The sequence below is a fragment of the Bactrocera tryoni genome, unplaced genomic scaffold (genome assembly GCF_016617805.1).
Source record: "Bactrocera tryoni isolate S06 unplaced genomic scaffold, CSIRO_BtryS06_freeze2 scaffold_7, whole genome shotgun sequence".
Taxonomy (NCBI): Eukaryota; Metazoa; Arthropoda; class Insecta; order Diptera; family Tephritidae; genus Bactrocera; species Bactrocera tryoni.
Genome location: NW_024396366.1, coordinates 11,483,178 through 11,502,271, shown reverse-complemented (window position 1 = coordinate 11,502,271; position 19,094 = coordinate 11,483,178). Strand labels below are relative to the sequence as shown.

Sequence of the window (19,094 nt, the reverse complement as noted above, 5' to 3'; positions counted from 1 at the left end):
AAGCCTCCCCCTCCACTCCTGAAGTCTGCTGGATACGAGAACGGCTTATAATTTTGGTGTTTTATTGTTAGTATATATTTTGTGTTCGCGCCCGAATATTTGTTTTTTATATATGTTTTGTTATAAGTTTTCGCGCCCGATTGTCTGGGTGTGGTTTTTATTGTTTTTTGTTTGTTGAAATTGTTTATTATATTGTGTTTTAAATTCGCGCACAGTGGGTTTGTTTTTGTTTTCTTGAAATATATATTTATATTTTTGTAAATATGTTTGTATTTTTAAGTAGGTATATTTTTCCCCTTTTTTGATTAGGTTTTTAGTTTTTTTTTATGTTTTTGTTAGTTTCTGCACTTTCTTTTGTTACTTTTTTGTTTTTTTTTTCACTTCAAGTATTACATATAATACCATGATTAAACCCCTCAATTTGTTAGGGCATTCCAGCTCACTAACACCCGCGATTACGAATGCAAAATGAAAATAGAGGGTAATTTCGTGCACAATTTATTTTAATCTTTGATATGTGTATTTAAAATACAATAAAAGGTTTAAATACACTTAAAAAGATTCGGAAAAGTGGTGATTAAACACAGTTGTTTGTTGGATTGATGCTCGCAGGAACTGGGCAGAAAAACGAAGTTAATTTGTAGATCTGCTCCCGTGAATATCGATTTGTGTAAAAATTGAATTGAAAGGTGTCGACGCGGCGCAGTGTGTAAGCGAATGTTTGTAGCGAATTTTAATGCGTGAATGTTGATGTGCGGCTTGTGAAGATCGAATTATCCGCTTTACCTTTTTCCCATTCTTTTTGTTGAGTGGGTTGATTGATGTGGAAGTTTGGTGAGTTGTGTTGAGTGGTATTGTATTAGTGTGGTGACTGCTTGCTGGGGGATGTTCTCAATTGTGGTGTGAAATAGTGTCATCAGCTGAAGCTGTCTTATTAGGGAGCGCCAATTTTCCAGAATGGATGTTTAACTCATTTAAACAAAGAGATTAGAATTAAGAAATGTATCGAGGAAAGAAATTTTAATAAAGAAGATCAGAGTCAAACGTGAACTCTCACGGTACAGAAGAAATTTGCAGACTGTTTTTCTGTACAATGGGAATGGGATATTTATACGTTTATTGTATATTAGAAAATTTGTAAGTGAATTTAACTTTCAGTATTTGCATAATATCAATTTTTCATGGTTAAAATATATCTTATTATCTAAAGAAGTGCTAAGAATAGTATATTATTTGCTTGAACAATGTTCAATGTTGCTTTGTTCTTTGTAAAGGAAGATATTTTGCGATTCCTATTTACAAATATTTATTCCTACATTATTATTACATTTAGATACTTTAAAAAATTTATTGTGACATCATGCGATTTTTTATAAATTTACTATGTTTGCAGTCTAATGGAATTAAATTGTATGTTCACATTTATTATTAATGATAGGGCATTTATAAATAATTATTACCGCATTCATACAAGCGTGAATATTCGAAAATTTTATTATATTTGTTAAAGGAACATCAACCATTTCATTTCATTCATAAGTTCGTGAATATTTTTAAAGTTTAAAGAATAAAATTTTCCATCTCGAACAAAATTAATTTTATTTGTAATTGCCTCAAATTCTTTATTAACTTCTCTGATTAAAAATTCTTTAAAGGATTTCGGATCTAGTTTTTCTAAAAAAATTTCGAATGGAAAATTAATTTTCCTCTATTGGTTATTATTTTCTATTAAATGATTTGGGCCTGTTTTTATTTCCTTTTTTGTTTACTAGAATAGCTTCTTCTTCATTCTGAAAGGGTATTTTAAGACATTCGGACACTTTAATGTTCACAGGATGGTATTTTATTTAAATGTTTATTAAAAATTAGTAATTATAATGACACAGAGTTTAGTTACAAAATCATATTGTATCACACAGGGAGGCTGCGTTCACTTTGGCGATTGAAAATCGAGTGTTGCTTTTGATGTGCCGGTGATGCCACACAGATGATAATTAATATCTTGCATAGGGTTACCTTACAGTCGGCTATCCTGGCAATGTATAGTGCCCTCGCTATGCTCGTCGCTTTCATCATCGGCTTCATCGCTGTTGTCTTCAAAACTGGGAGGAAGTTGACACCATGACTTCATCTTATCGGATGCGTAAATTGAAGTATAGTGACGTGACGATCGGTCTGCTCCTGGCAAGTCTTCAAGTAAATGACGATCTTTACCAAGCACTTGCTTAATTATAAAGCCAGCTTTCTCGACGTTCCAGTACTAGAAGGTTCATTTTCGACTAGCACTAAGTCATTAACGTGAAATTCTGTTGGTTTTGAATGATGATCATCGTATCGTTTCTTAGCTTGTTGTCGTTTCTGGTTTAATGCTTCACAAGTTGCTTCTCGTAGATTTTGTAGATCTTCTTCGCTTGTTAGATTATTGTCGTGTAATGCTAACGAAACTTTATTTTGAAGGATATCTCTTGGCGAAAAACTAAATAAAAGTTCATGTGGACTTCTATCCGTAGTTTTGTTTTTCATCGTGTTCATTGACCACTGGATGTTGAATAGATTCTCATCCCACTTCTCATTTGAAAGGGTATTTTAAGATATTCGGACACTTTAATGTTCACAGGATGGTATTTTATTTAAATGTATATTAAAAATTAGTAATTATAATGACACAGAGTTTAGTTACAAAATCATATTGTATGGCACATGGGGGCTGCGTTCACTTTGGCGGTTGAAAATCGAGTGTTGCTTTTGATGTGCCGGTGATGCCACACAGATGATAATTAATATCGGATATGCATTGTTCTTGTTTCTCGTACTAGTTTCGTACGGTGTAAGTATAGTCATTAAATTCATACTTCAATACTTCCTCAGGCTTGTATCCAGTAGTTGAATTAAGTGTTTTGTTGTATTGCCCTACCGCATTAAACAGTTCTTCGCCAGAAGCTGTTTTATTTTCGCTTGCTACGCTCGTCGAAATTTCTATTAGCGTACTGTTCACCCGTTACACTTGAGTGTTACTTGTTGAGTGTTGAACCCTGTTAAACACTACTTTGCCTACGAATCCATTTTCATTGCCCGTTATAAGATGTTTCGCGTTAGGATACACTTGAGATAAAATTTCTTCTATGTACTCATGATAACTTTATTTATTTTACAGTTGTCGTAAAAAATAATATTTTGAGTACTGTCTATCTTTTTACTATTTCTTTTCGTTTGTCTGTGTCAATAACATATATTAACAGGTTTGTAAATATTCTAAATTTTCATGTTGGAAAATGAGCAATGATGTCGTCTTTGACTTTTCCTTGCGCAGACTCGTTGCATGCAGGACACACATTGGATATGTCGGGGTCTATTCTGGATAAGTAGGAGTTTAACCTGCTACAGTATCCAGAACGAAGCTGCGATAGGGTCACTCGCGTTTCTCGCGGCAACTCGAGCTCTTCGTCTGCGATGGGTAGTGGTTTGACTCCAAGAACGCCATTCACCGGAATGGAGTCGGTGAAGGTGTTGATGGCTCCACTGTGAATGGCGGTCAGTACCTGTCGGAAGTCAGTTGCGTCCGAAGTGCGGTCGGCGTACTGTAGGATGTCGTGGACGTATTCAAGGAAATACCTATTGATGCTCTTAGGAGGCAGTTCCGCTCCGAGCAGGTGGCTGCAAGGATGATTTCTACGAAAATATCCCAGCAGGAACTGCTTGAAGAAGAGTTCATTATGCTCCTTAACTGGGAGCATAAGTGCCTCACTATGTAAGCGTTCGATGGGAGACATTAAGAGGCATGCTGTTGTTGTCCGGAGTGCAGTATTCTAGCAAGTCTGAAGTTTCCTCAACTGCGTACCACTGCATCGAGGTTATCGAAACTCCCTCTGGTGGCTGTGGGAGTTGCAAGTTGTAGAAGTTAAACAGTAGCGGGGAGAAAACACTACACATGCGGAACCCCCTCTTTAATTCTTCTCGGCTTAAATGTTTCACCTCGAAATAGTACGGATGATTGTCGACCGCTCAGGTAGTTCATGGTCCACCTCTTTAGTCCTGGAAGAAGCGTAGTTTTTTTGATGTCCTGCAGTAGCGTTGTGTGGTTTCTGGTAAAGGCCATGAACTGGTGGTGCTGTGCACTTTTTGGGATCCATGCTGGTGACTGGCTAGGTTCAGGTGGGGAGTGAAGGTCGAGAGTAGCAAGGCCTCAAATGTCTTCACTACTGGGGAGAGGAGAGTTAATTAGTGAGACCACTCTTCCGACTTTCCACACGTCGGGTATTATAAGAGTGGTCAGCGACAAGTTGAAGACCTTGGTAAGATAGCTTACTCTCGTCTAGCCTAGATGCTTTAGCATTAGCATGTTAGTTCCATCAGGTCCAATGAATTTAGAAGATTTCGATTTGTTGATGGCAATCTGAACCTACTCATCGCGCAGTCGTTTGGCATTTTTCGCAGCCGTCGGTTAACACATCGCTTGATTTTGTCTACCGAAGGGTGCGGTGGAAACTGCCAGTTAAAATAGCTCGCGCTCTTCTTCGGGTGCGAAGAGGTAGGACCATTGAATTGAACTTCACCTCGGTCGTCATGTCTTTTCGACAAAGCCTTGATAGTAGTATCCCAAAGCTTACTCACACCGGTGGAGAGGTTGCAAGACTTCAGGTGCTCTATCCATTTCGTCCGCTTAGGATGTTTTACCATTCGCCGAATCTCCAAATAGAGATCCCTTATTCGGGGATCCCCGGGATCGGCATGGCGTAAGGTGTCGCGCTCGTTAGCTAAAACGGCTGCTTCGGCTGGGAATTTGGGGCGGATTTCCGCTATTCTTCTAGCTGGGACGAAGCGAGCGGTAGCTGCTGCGATCACCTTGCGGAATCGACGTTCGCCAACGCGTACGTCCGTAGGAATGGCTAGAGCGTTGAAAGTGCTATCAGTAAATTCTGTGAAGCTGACCCAGCTAGCTTTATTAAAGTTAACGAAGGTGCGGTTGTCCACAGAAACAAAATCAGGAGGATCCTCGATCGAGATAATTATGGTCAGATAATCTGATGCGAAAAAATGGCGAAAAAATCAATGACATTCCTCCGAAACTTGATATTCATCGCAGAATGGTTGCTGCAATACTGACATTGTGCACAAATTAAAGAGCGGAAATTTATTTCATATCGGAATTGTACAGTTATGTGACAAAAAGAGGTAAAAATATTTTACAGGTTTTAGAGTTCCGCGTTAATATTTGTTTTTATTTAAATTCTATTCACTGTTAGGAAAAAATTATATAAGTTATGCTTGTATCTAAAAATAATTTTATTTAATAAGAAAAAAGCACATTTTAAAACTTCACAATACCATATTGTCATTCCTATTTTGTTTACACCAATGTATATCTGATAAAACTGTTAATGGGGATGATGCTATGTAGTTATAAAAATTCATTTTAATTACAGTTGGGAAATCTTTTCTCAAGTTGTAGGCTTTTATACGTACATATGCAAGCAGTTTTATATATGTATCTACATAAATATTTAAAACAGAAAAGATTTTCATTAAATGGAACTGGTACTATGTTTAAGGAAAATATATATTATCTTGTTTAAAGAATCTTGTCTTGTGACCATAAGGTATATTTTCTTTATGATTTGTGATATTTTTCAGTTTGGTTCTTTTTCTTAATTGGCGTCGACACCGCTTACGCGATTATAGCCGAGTTAACAACAGCTCGCCAGTCGTTTCTTCTTTTCGCTACGTGGCGCTAATTGGATATTCCAAGCGTAGCCAGGTCCTTCTCCACCTGGTCCTTCCAACGGAGTGGAGGTCTTCCTCTTCCTCTGCTTCCCCCGGCGGGTACAGCGTCGAATACTTTCAGAGCTGGAGTGTTTCCGTCCATCCGGACAACATGACCTAGCCAGCGTAGCCGCTGTCTTTTAATTCGCTGAACTATGTCAATGTCGTCATATATCTCGTACAGCTCATCGTTCCATCGAATGCGATATTCGCCGTGGCCAACGCGAGTTAAGGAATGTATTCCTTATAATAGTAACAAACATCAAAACAACCTTTTGTTTCAGTAAACAGAATGCAGAAACAACCTTGAGTTAGAACAATTGAAGTGCACTGTCACTACAACAAATAATCCTAAACAAACAAGTATCAAAACAACATTGAGTTTGAATACCACAACCTTATCTTAGAACAAAGCAATTGTATCTAAGCAAGCAATATATATATAAACAAACCTAAACAAATAATATAATCTGTATCTTAACAAACTATCAACTAGTAATAAGTAAACATATTAGTTAGTATAAATAGAAGTAAGAACCATGTAATAAGTTAGTCTTAAGAGTATAAATAAAGAGTACACATTTCGGTGCAGCTCAAAATATATTCTTTTGACTCATTTTTACTTATGGTAAAAATTAACTGGGGGCTCAACCGGGATAGCAAATTTATTTGCTATACAAAAACCAGATTTTATTCCGAAAGGAATAAATCAAAAATTCCACAGGAAGTGGGACTTCCAGCACTAAATGCCTGAAAAAGTGCAGAAACAAATGGCAATGGATATAAGTAGAAGTCCTGTAACAGCGGACAATACTTCCAGAACGAATCAAAAGCAGATCCCGAAAAAACGGACAGCGGCGAATTCAGCAAGATTCACAACAGGCCCTGGAAGAGCGGACAACGACAATTCCTGAAAAAGTGGAACAAGGTAAAAAAGTATAGGCCCTGAAATAATGGATAATACTTTCACCAAGATTCGCAATAGACTCTGAAAAAGCGGATAACGTTGAGTCCTGAAAAATCCTGAAACATTGGACAGTTAATTATCAGTTAGGAAGAAGCAAAGATGGTCCAACTCCAAGCACAAGTAACTGCATTGATGGTAATTATAAACAAGCAACAAGAGGAATTTATACAAATTTATCCTCAATCGAAAAGTGAAAATTTCCATAAGCAACACCAATTACCCAAAAAAGGCACCGAAAACAAGGCAAGCCAAAAAGGAAAATGGTTATTGAGTTCTGGAAAATTAACGCTAATTCAAAACGAACTAAAAGAAGACATCATTTGAAACACGAAAAAATAATTAAGTATATAATATAGAAAGATATTAATTATAAACATAAAAAATTTTTCACACATATACGAAAAGTGAAAATTTTCACAAACACAGCCAATAATTCCAAAAAAAAAGGCACCGAAAACAAGGCAACCCAAAAAGGAAAATGGTTGTTATATTTTAGAAAATTATTAAACTAATTAAACACTAAATTATAAGAGAAAGGAAAGCATTATAAGAAACATGCAAAAATAATTATTTACTATATAATATAATATAAAAAGGTAAACTCAAAAAATTAATCAAACACATAAAGTAATTAATTATTATAAGCCGACATCAAGCCTAGATGTTTTGAAATGAGGACATTTCATTTTAACAGAGGGGAGAGTTAAGGAATGTATTCCTTATAATAGTAACAAACATCAAAACAACCTTTTGTTTCAGTAAACAGAATGCAGAAACAACCTTGAGTTAGAACAATTGATGAGCACTGTCACTACAACAAATAATCCTAAACAAACAAGTATCAAAACAACATTGAGTTTGAATACCACAACCTTATCTTAGAACAAAGCAATTGTATCTAAACAAGCAATATATATATAAACAAACCTAAACAAATAATATAATCTGTATCTTAACAAACTATCAACTAGTAATAAGTAAACATATTAGTTAGTATAAATAGAAGTAAGAACCATGTAATAAGTTAGTCTTAAGAGTATAAATAAAGAGTACACATTTCGGTGCAGCTCAAAATATATTCTTTTGACTCATTTTTACTTATGGTAAAAATTAACTCGCGCAAAGGACCATAAATCTTTCGCAGAACTTTTCTCTCGAAAACTTGGAACGTCGACTTATCAGTTGTTGACATCGTCCAAGCCTCTGGACCATATAGCAGGACGGGAATTATGAGTGACTTATAGAGTTTGGTTTTCGTTTGTCGAGAGAGGACTTTGCTTCTCAATTGCCTACTCAGTCCGAAGTAGCACCTGTTGGCAAGAGTTATCCTGCGTTGGATTTCTAGGCTAACGTTGTTGGTGGTGTTTACGCTGGTTCCAAGATAGACGAAATTATCTACGACTTCAAAGTTATGACTGTCAACAGTGACGTGAGTGCCAAGTCGCGAGTGCGACGCCTGTTTGTTTGATGACAGGAGATATTTCGTTTTGCCCTCGTTCACTGCCAGACCCATTTGTTTTGCTTCCTTGTCCAGTCTGGAGAAAGCAGAACTAACGGCGTGGGTGTTAAGGCCGATGATATCAATATCATCGGCATACGCCAGCAGCTTTACACTCTAATAAAAGATGGTACCTTCTCTATTAAGTTCTGCAGCTCGAACTATTTTCTCCAGAAGCAGGTTGAAAAAGTCACACGATAGGAAATCGCCTTGTCTGAAACCTCGTTTGGTATCGAACGGCTCGGAGAGGTCCTTCCCGATTCTAACGGAGCTTTTGGTGTTGCTCAACGTCAGCTTACACAGCCGTATCAGTTTTGCGGGGAAAGCAGCTTCGAAATCGACGAAGAGGTGGTGTGTGTCGATTCTTCTTTCACGGGTCTTTTCCAAGATTTGGCGCATGGTGAATATCTGGTCGGTTGTTGATTTTCCAGGTCTAAAGCCACACTGATAAGGTCCAATCAGTTTGTTGACGGTGGGCTTTAATCTTTCACACAATACGCACCTTTCTTATGGATTGGGCATAGCACACTTAAATTCCAATCGTTGGGCATGCTTTCGTCCGACCATATTTTACAAAGAAGCTGATGCATGCTCCTTATCAGTTCTTCGCCGCCGTGTTTGAATAGCTCGGCCGGCAATCCGTCGGCCCCTGCCGCTTTATTGTTCTTCAGGTGGGCAATTGCTATTCGAACTTCTTCATGGTCGGGTAATGGAACGTCTGCTCCATCGTCATCGATTGGGGAATCGGGTTCTCCTTCTCCTGGTGTTGTGCGTTCACTGCCATTCAGCAGGCTGGAGAAGTGTTCCCTCCATAATTTAACTATGCTCTGGGCATCAGTGACTAGATCACCTTTGGGGGTTCTACAAGAGTATACTCCGGTCTTGAAACCTTCTGTAAGCCGCCGCATTTTTTCGTAGAATTTCGAGCATTACCCCTGTCGGCCAGCTTTTCAAGCTCTTCGTACTCACGCATTTCGGCCTCTTTCTTCTTCTGTCTGCAAATGCGTCTCGCTTCCCTCTTCAACTCTCGGTATCTATCCCATCCCGCACGTGTATTGGTCGATCGTAACGTTGCGAGGTAGGCAGCCTGTTTTCTCTCCGCTGCGAAACGGCACTCCTCGTCGTACCAGCTGTTCTTTTGCACTTTCCGAAAACCAATGGTTTCGGTTGCAGCTGTACGTAAGGAGTTTGAAATGCCGTCCCACAGTTCCCTTATGCCGATTTGTTGACGAGTGCTCTCAGAGAGCAGGAGTGCAAGCAGAGTAGAAAATCGTTCGGCTGTCTGTTGTGATTGCAGCTTCTCGACGTCGAACCTTCCTTGTGTTTGGTGGCGCGCGTTTTTTGCTGCACAGAGGCGGGTGCGAATCTTAGCTGCAACAACATAGTGGTCCGACATGATCGATCTGGTTGGTAGTTTTTCGACCCGGAGACAGCCAGGTAGCTTGATGAATCTTCTTATGCTGGAATCTAGTACTACAGATAACCATATTTCGGGCCCCGGCGAAGTCAATCAGCCTCAACCCATTTGGGGATGTTTCGTCGTGGAGGCTGAATTTACCGACCGTAGTGCCAAATATACCTTCTTTGCCCACCCTGGCGTTAAAGGCGCCAAGCACGATTTTGACATCGTGGCGGGGGCAGCCTTCATAAGCGCGCTCCAAGCACTCATAGAAGGCATCTTTGGTCACATCGTCCCTGTCGGGGCATGGGCGCAAATCAGTGATATGTTGAACGACTTCACTTTGATGCTTCGCTTTGGTGCGGAGACGGAGTCTCTTCCCCACCGCGAATCCCTCACCGAATTTGCCCTCCTTTATATGACCACTGTAGTAAATGGCACAAGGACCTGTGGTTGTGAAGGTTGTATTTATTTATATTTATAAGTGTTAAAATGTCGAGAGAATACACAACAAATAAATCTAAACAAATACAAATGAAACATGTGCACTTAAATTTAACACTTAACAATACAAAACATATTTACCTAGATTAAAAACTTGCGAACAAACTAAACATAACTAATATTAAATAATTAACACTACGTATCAATCGTATCAATACATATACATTTGTAAAAAGGTAGCGACATAATCGGCCGCAAAACAGTTGTCTATTTTGAATGCATACAATTTCGTTGTTCCCATACTAATACCTTTCACTTCAATGAAATTGTAATATCTTGTTCAAAGTGAAATTTTTTATGAAAAAAATAAATAGGTAAATTTATTTGTTTTAAATTATCAATTGTTATTAAAATGATATAACAGACCTATTTCATGCTTCTCTTTATAAAATAACGTGAGGTTTGTTAGAGCTTTGAATAGTTTTACAAATTAGTGGCATCAATCCTCTCTACTGTCCTCTCAACTGTCGTCGGCAAAATTAGAAATATTTTTGATTTATCGAGAGCGACAACTGAGAGTCTGCTGTCGTGTAGTCGTGCAGCTGTCTAAATAACTGTGTCCATAAGAACGTGTGTATTTTAACCCTGGTCGAGACCAACGGTCTGATACACTTAGTCGAGACTAATGGTGCTTGGCTAGGCCAAGAGGTGTTTACATACATTTGTATGGAAAAACGTGCTGTATTTACGTTCATATATGTTCAATATAGATACATTTTTGAAATTTCTTACCTCTCGATTTGGTTGAAATCAAATTGACTGCCTTGTTCATGCTTGGCGTGGCAGTAGCGTTCACAAAAAATGTAACATTTTGAGAAAAATTACATTTTTTCTTAACCTTTTAAAACGCTCTAGCGGCTAAAGTATTTGACCTAGGTGGGTCAAATACATTGCACCGGTTAGGTAATTTAAAGAGCTTTCAGGAAACGATATCCTTGAATTTTTTTTCTGAATTCTATAGACGATAAAATTCTAGGAAGCCGCCTGGAAGCGCAAGTCGTTTGCTACACTTTAAATATATTTAAATAACATTTAAAAACAAAATATGCCTGGCCAGACTCGAGGGTCTCGATGAGGGTTAATAGTTGACAGATGTCGCTTGAGGTCTGATGCTCTCTATGTGTTCAGCACATGAATCTACGAGGACACACCGCCCAATTATCGGACTTTCCTTCTTTGCTTTAGAAGTACCTAATGATTCCTGCCTCTCTTCTTCTTTAGCTCGTGTAATACGATCAGATCTCTCAGTAACATATTCTCTACTTCTGCTACTATGCTTATTTGCGCAATTGCCAGCCAAAGTACCGTAATAAATATCTATATACCAAAGTTGCCAATTTCAGATTACGCTCTGGTACATACATTTGCTTGTAAAATATTAGCATTCCGGCATACGCATGTACACTGACCTACAAAGTACATGTACTAGCGCTCCGACAGGGTCTTCCTGACAACTCATATATGCTAGTGTCTTGACTTTAAGGGGGCATTCTACTCTAGAATTTTGAAAAATTCGATTTTTTTTTCATACATTTAAAGTTTAGACCCTTAAGAACATATCCTCCTAAGGATTTTTTAAAATTAAAATTATGTTAAGAGCTACTGTTACTTTAGTGACGCAGTACCTAGCCCGGTTCGGCCGTATCGAATTTTTTAAACGCGTTTTTCTTGACACTACTTTTTTCCACACGATACCGGCATTATCTCAAGTTCTATACAACCGATTTACTTGAAATTTTGTGTGAACCTTCTTTATATAACCCTTTATCGTTCTTACCAGCATCATGTCAAAATTTTTGTTTTAAATATTTAAAAAAAATTCAGGAATTTCAAAAAAAAGCGTAAAAAATTATTTTTATTTTCAGCCAGTCGCCATTTTTCAAAAAACAATGTCGTGTTCCCTAATGTAGGGACTATAACAGCATCCTAACTGATTAAGAATTTCTTTTGATTTTTTTTTCAGACCACCAAGAGAGTCAGGATCAATGTCACCAAGATGCGCCATTTTTTTACACCTGTCTCTCCCCCCTCTAATTATTTTAATTTTTAATATTTTTTTGTAAATTTTTTTTTTGTATTCTTAAGATATCAATAAAAACACCATAAAGAAATGGATAGCAAAAATATTTTTTGGTACCCCCTTAAAACTAAAACGGCCCATCCTATACCCATATCCGTTTCGTGGTTCGATTATTTCAAACGGATCTTTAAATTGTGGGTCAAGTTTTGCTTATAGACACTCTTCGGTTTTTAGCAACACATGGTCTCCTACATACTATTTTTTGCGCCTTATTCTTATCAAACCTAAGTTTATCATAATGGGCATTTACTTCCATGTTTTTCACGCCAAACAAACACACGACGGCTTTGATAGAACTTTCTGTATCAATGTTTAAGGTGTAATGAAAATAAACAATTTTTTAAATGCATCTATAAAAACAATTACGTATTCCTTTAAGTCGTATATACACTGTGTGCCACGGAATGTCTACCTTTGGTATCGAATGTAATTAGTATTTTTCGGTAATAGATCCGTTTTTGTACGACTAGCTCTTAGCGAATTGCAATCAGTAAATACTACAAATTTACGACACTGTAAATAATGACGAAAATGTTTAATGGCATTGACGAGTGCCAAATTCTCAAATTCGTACTAGTGGTACTTCCATTCAGCAGGTGATGTGCATTTACGAAAATATTCGACAACATAGGGCGTTTTGCCCGTTCTATGCAACAATATTGCCCCATATGGTTAGCACCGGGTCTTGAGTTAAAACTGATATTATTTTCGAGCTCTAACAACCAAACGAAATCGGAGTTTTTCTTCGAGGTGACCGAGTACTAAGGTTTTAAAGTCTCTGAGAGTTTTAGCACAAACTGCTGAAATTAAAAAGCTAGTCCTATAAATTGTCTCAATTGCGTTACCGATTTTATAGGTGGCAATTCTGTCAACGCTTGAATTTTGCGCGGATTAGGGCAAATTTGTCCATTGCTCTCTTCAAATCCCAGATATTCTACTCTAGTTTTAAGAAAGGAACACTTTGTTAATTGAATGAAAATCCATCCTTGCTCAAGGTCTCTAGCACAATTTGCAATCCAAAGCTTCATCCTTAACTTCGGCCACAACCAAACCATCATCGATAGCGTAAGTGTATGCGAGATTACCCTTTAGCTTTAAGTATAGCGCGCTGAAACACAGACGCAGCGTCTTTTAAATCAAAAGCCGTAGTCAAAAATGCATTTGGCCTTCGGGCGTGGCAAAAGCGGTGCGCTCAATTGAATCTGGACGTAGCGGTATTTGGTAGAATCCGCTAGCCATATCGACACATTTTCTTTCCTCACGTGACCTCTGGCCAGAAATTACGAGACACTATAAACTTGTCTCATTCAAAGCACGGTAATCGACACAAAGACAATTACTATCAATTTTCTTTTTAATGAGAGTCATCGGAATAGCGAAAAGTGAACAGCTGGGTCGAATAATATTAGATTTCAGGAGCTCATCAGTTTTATAACGAATATGCTATTTCTCCTCTTCAATAAGTCTATATAGCCGGCGCTGCACTGTGTTTTGTGGATCTATTAACCTAATTTCCAAATGCCCTGTTGTTACACGAGTCTGAGTCCCCCAATAAACCAATCAGAACAGCGTTTCAGAATATTTTTTAAGGCCATCTTATCAGAGTTACTCAGGCAGTCAGCGGAATTAACAAGCTTTTTATAATTGGCCAAAGTTACTACATAAACTCATTTTCTTTTGCAAATACTGAATTTTGTACCGTCGTCGATGCAAAAGCATCCGCTCCAGCAGAAAATCTGGATAGAACTTTGGCAAAGCAACGGGGACAGGCTTTGCATTTGCTACCGGTATTGGTATCGGCATGGACATTATTATACTAGATCCAGAGCACCAACACCCAAAACTTTATGCAAGGATCAGCTAGACTATTTTTTCTAGACGCAAACTGGCTGCACCAAACTCTATATTTCGTCAACCGAAATAAACTAACAAGCAAAAATATAAATACTCGACAAATTTGTAATTGTCAAATTTCAGGGCATGACACTAATTATTTGGGCAGCAAAAGAGGAGATAATAAATTCAAGAATAGAATAAATTTTAGAATTAAAAAATTAATTGAACATCTAACTAAATATTCAAAATTAAATGCGGAACGTCGATACGAGCTGGTGCTCAAAAATCATGCTTAGATGCTTAGGGAACTCTACGGCTATAACATCAAGATGCTATGTCAATACCGTACCCATTTTCTTTTTTTCCAGCATAGAGAAAGTCGAACTAACGGCGCGATTTTTGGGATCAATGATATCAATATCATCGGCGTACGCCAGCAGCTGTACACTCTTATAGAAGGACTTCCCTATTCGGATCTGTAGCTCGAATTATTTTCTTCAGCAGTAAATTGAAAAAAAAACTCGTTTGGTATCGAACGGCTCGGAGAAGTCCTTCCCGATCTTGACCAAGCTTTTGGTATTGCTTAACATCAGTTTACATATCACGTATTGCTTAACATCAGTTTACAAAATCAGACATCGCAGCAGGAAGGCAGCTCCCTTTCGTGCTGTCAAATGCAGCTTAAAAATCGACAAAGGGGTGGTGTGTGTCGATCCTCTATTCACGGGTATTTTCCAAGGTCTGGCATATGGTGCATATCTGGTCAGTTATTAATTTTCCAGGTCTGAAGTCATACTGATAAGGTCCAATCAGTTTGTTGACGGTGGGCTTTAATATTTCACATAGTAGACTCGATAGAACCTTATATGCGATGTTGAAGAAACTTATCCCACGGTAGTTGGCTTGTACAGAGCACACTTAAGTTCCAATCATCGGGATGCTTTCATCCGACCATATCTTTCAAAGAAGCTGGTGTATGCACCTTGTCAATTCTTCCTCGCCGGCCAGTAAGTCAAAGGTCAGTGCCATTTTTTTCATTTTAAGGCTATTCTCATCATAGTTGGAGAATTTCATCGTCATCGGTTGAATAATCGGATTCGCTATGTCCAGATGTCATAATTGCACGGCTGTTCAGCAAGTTGGAGAAGTGTTCCTTCCACAACTTCAGTATGATTTGAACATCAGCTACTAGATCACCACTTTGGGTTCTACAGGAGTATGCTCCGGTCTTGAAACCTTCCGTTAGTCGCCACATTTTTCGTAGAATTTTCAAGCATTACTCCTGTTGGCCAGCTTCTTAAGCTGCCATACATAGTAGAGAAATAAATAATATAAAAAGAAGAATAAAAAAGTAATAACGAATAATTGGCGAACAACGTTGGACTATGCAAGATTATTCTTCGTAAATGAGTACGTGGTCATAGGGTTCGTATCCACATAACTCTCATAAGGGATACTTTTTATGTCCTCTCCTTGGAGAAAGAAGTTAAAAAAGACTATTTGAAAAAAATAACCTCAAAGAGAAGGAAATATAAAAAGAACCTGCTAACTATTTTAAAAAGAACTTCATAGAGGAGGAAGAAGTGGAATTAGTTCTACATAAAACGGTATTTTGAAAGAAATCTACAACTTGTCTGAAATAAGTAAGTTAATGCTCAACAGAATAAAATAATGTATAGAAAAAATATTAACAACAAAATATTTCTACCACCCGACATAGGAAAAATAGGGAAAATACACGACATGGATGAGAACGTAATTCGTTCTTTAATAAGTACTTTCACCGAACATACAAGACAGGAACTTCAAGCTATAATAGACTCCATGAAATACCGCCTCAAATAGAAGAGTATAAGGTGTTGACGATTGCTTCGACTATAAGGTGCAATGAATCTCTAGACACAGTTGAAGAACTAATCGAACAACTAAACCAGATGATAATAGATTACGGTCAAACCGTGCATCTCTCAAATCCTCCTAGCCCGACCCAACCATCTACCGTCAAAAACGATGTAGTAGCTCAAAGCATACAAACAGTTTGAGACGCCAAATAAATTAGACTACAACAGATATATCGGGTGATTTTTTAAGAGCTTGATAACTTTTTTTTTTAAAAAAAACGCATAAAATTTGCAAAATCTCATCGGTTCTTTATTTGAAACGTTAGATTGGTTCATGACATTTACTTTTTGAAGATAATTTCATTTAAATGTTGACCGCGGCTGCGTCTTAGGTGGTCCATTCGGAAAGAAATTTTGGGCAACTTTTTCGAGCATTTCGGCCGGAATAGCCCGAATTTCTTCGGAAATGTTGTCTTCCAAAGCTGGAATAGTTGCTGGCTTATTTCTGTCGACTTTAGACTTGACGTAGCCCCACAAAAAATAGTCTAAAGGCGTTAAATCGCATGATCTTGGTGGCCAACTTACGGGTCCATTTCTTGAGATGAATTGTTCTCCGAAGTTTTCCCTCAAAATGGCCATAGAATCGCGAGCTGTGTGGCATGTAGCGCCATCTTGTTGAAACCACATGTCAACCAAGTTCAGTTCTTCCATTTTTGGCAACAAAAAGTTTGTTAGCATCGAACGATAGCGATCGCCATTCACCGTAACGTTGCGTCCAACAGCATCTTTGAAAAAATACGGTCCAATGATTCCACCAGCGTACAAACCACACCAAACAGTGCATTTTTCGGGATGCATGGGCAGTTCTTGAACGGCTTCTGGTTGCTCTTCACCCCAAATGCGGCAATTTTGCTTATTTACGTAGCCATTCAACCAGAAATGAGCCTCATCGCTGAACAAAATTTGTCGATAAAAAAGCGGATTTTCTGCCAACTTTTCTAGGGCCCATTCACTGAAAATTCGACGTTGTGGCAGATCGTTCGGCTTCAGTTCTTGCACGAGCTGTATTTTTATACGGTTTTACACCAAGATCTTTGCGTAAAATCTTCCATGTGGTCGAATAACACAAACCCAATTGCTGCGAACGGCGACGAATCGACATTTCACGGTCTTCAGCCACACTCTCAGAAACAGACGCAATATTCTCTTCTGTACGCACTGTACGCATTCGTGTGATTGGTTTAATGTCCAATAAAGTAAACTGAGTGCGAAACTTGGTCACAATCGCATTAATTGTTTGCTCACTTGGTCGATTATGTAGACCATAAATCGGACGTAAAGCGCGAAACACATTTCGAACCGAACACTGATTTTGGTAATAAAATTCAATGATTTGCAAGCGTTGCTCGTTAGTAAGTCTATTCATGATGAAATGTCAAAGCATACTGAGCATCTTTCTCTTTGACACCATGTCTGAAATCCCACGTGATCTGTCAAATACTAATGCATGAAAATCCTAACCTCAAAAAAATCACCCGATAGTTCAGTTTTCGAAATCTCAATTAAGTAAAAATAAATTCAAAAATCGACATTTCTAAAAAAATATCGATAATTGATGAAACTCTGGATTTCGATGACTTCAACCAGCTTCAAACGTGGACAGAATCTCTGATTGATGCAAATGATGAACAGGTATTTACCAATAACCACCTTCAAGTTAAAATAAACCAACTTACTAACACCGTAAACACGATTATAAGCTCAACAAGTAACACGAACGTAATAGGACTGATTTTCTTCCGCCGCGACTGTACTTCGGAGCATGCGTGCACTGACTGAACTCGGCAGAGGGCGTTCCTAGCTAACGACAGGTCAGTTGTCTCCGAATACCTGAAGAGTCAGAACAAACATTTTCGCGCGACGTGTTTCTGTGAGTGGTGCAAGCCGAAAATGCAACGTTCGTTAGAGCAGACGTACGCGAAAGAGAAGTTTGATATGATCAAGCAGTTTGTGATGTGTTTCGGTGGTACCAGATCTTTTTTGAGGGTCGGGAAGGGGTCGCTGATGAACGAGTAAATGCAAAGAGAAAACTATGCTAATTGTCTTTTTGACATAAAAGGCATCGTCTACAATGAATTTGTTCCTCTTGGATAAACCGTGAACGCCAAGTTTTACTCAAACGAAGGATCAATCGGCTCTCACCGCCTGTTTCGTGAACAGCTAACTAATCAACGCCGGCTTCCGTAATCGTCCTACAGCCCAGATGTGGTCTCCCCGGATACTTATTTGTATTTGTATTTGGATTTAAACAAAGCAATTAAGCACAAATCAATTTTGTTTGTGTACATAGTCGAAGACTAGGTGTGCAAGTGCATTGGGACGATTACCCAGCAAGCACATTCTAATTAATTTTGAAAAAATACTTTACTAAATTTATTAATTTTCTTTGTTCTTTCGAAAATTCACGCTTCACTAAGAAACAACGCACTACTAATTTGTAGTTCGTCCGTGACTGGTTCTGTAACTTTTGAACTTTTGCAGCATATTTGCAAATATTTTTTAAATTTTAATTTAAAAATTTTAGATCAGATTTTTGCAGTTCCGGTTCAATTGTCGAACACAATGGATACCATCAGAGCATATATCACAGCTGCAGACGCTCTACTGGAGTTTGAAGAGTCTCTTACTCCAACAGCAAACAACCAAAGTGCCTACACTCTTGAAGTACAACAAGCTGAACTGAAATCTCTGTGGGCAGAGGTAGTCAGAATACAAGTTGTGTTTGCCAAAGGTGAATCCTTCCGACACAAGTTCAATTGACCACATTAAGCTTAAATATTCAAGCTGTTACCACGCTTATGTGTGTTGCGCGGCCTTGATGGGCGAACACATGCACAACCTCACGGCGTTCAACTAAAGCCCAACTTCAAATTCAACGGTGATTCAACCTGAACGGTTACAACAAACGGCACAACCCGTGAGGTATTCCATCAACTTACCGCCATGTGATACCGAAATATGTCATGGCGATGTTTTACAATGGCCCTCATTTAAGGATTTATTTGCCGCCATTTATGGGAATAACTCAAGGCTATCTCCAGTGGAAAAGTTATCCCATTTGAATCAAAAAACCCGAGGTGAGGCAAAAGCTATCGTTTCGAAAGCGCCACTGACGAATGACGGATTCGCATTGGCTTGGAATAATTTGT

General features: G+C 38.3%; 1 protein-coding gene across 1 annotated transcript in view; it reads left to right on the top strand.

The window, feature by feature from the left end:
• LOC120781380 (alpha-methylacyl-CoA racemase) overlaps window positions 1-19,094 on the top strand; it is a 69,381-nt gene that overhangs the window by 35,472 nt on the left and 14,815 nt on the right. The gene's annotated exons all lie outside the window — the stretch shown is intronic.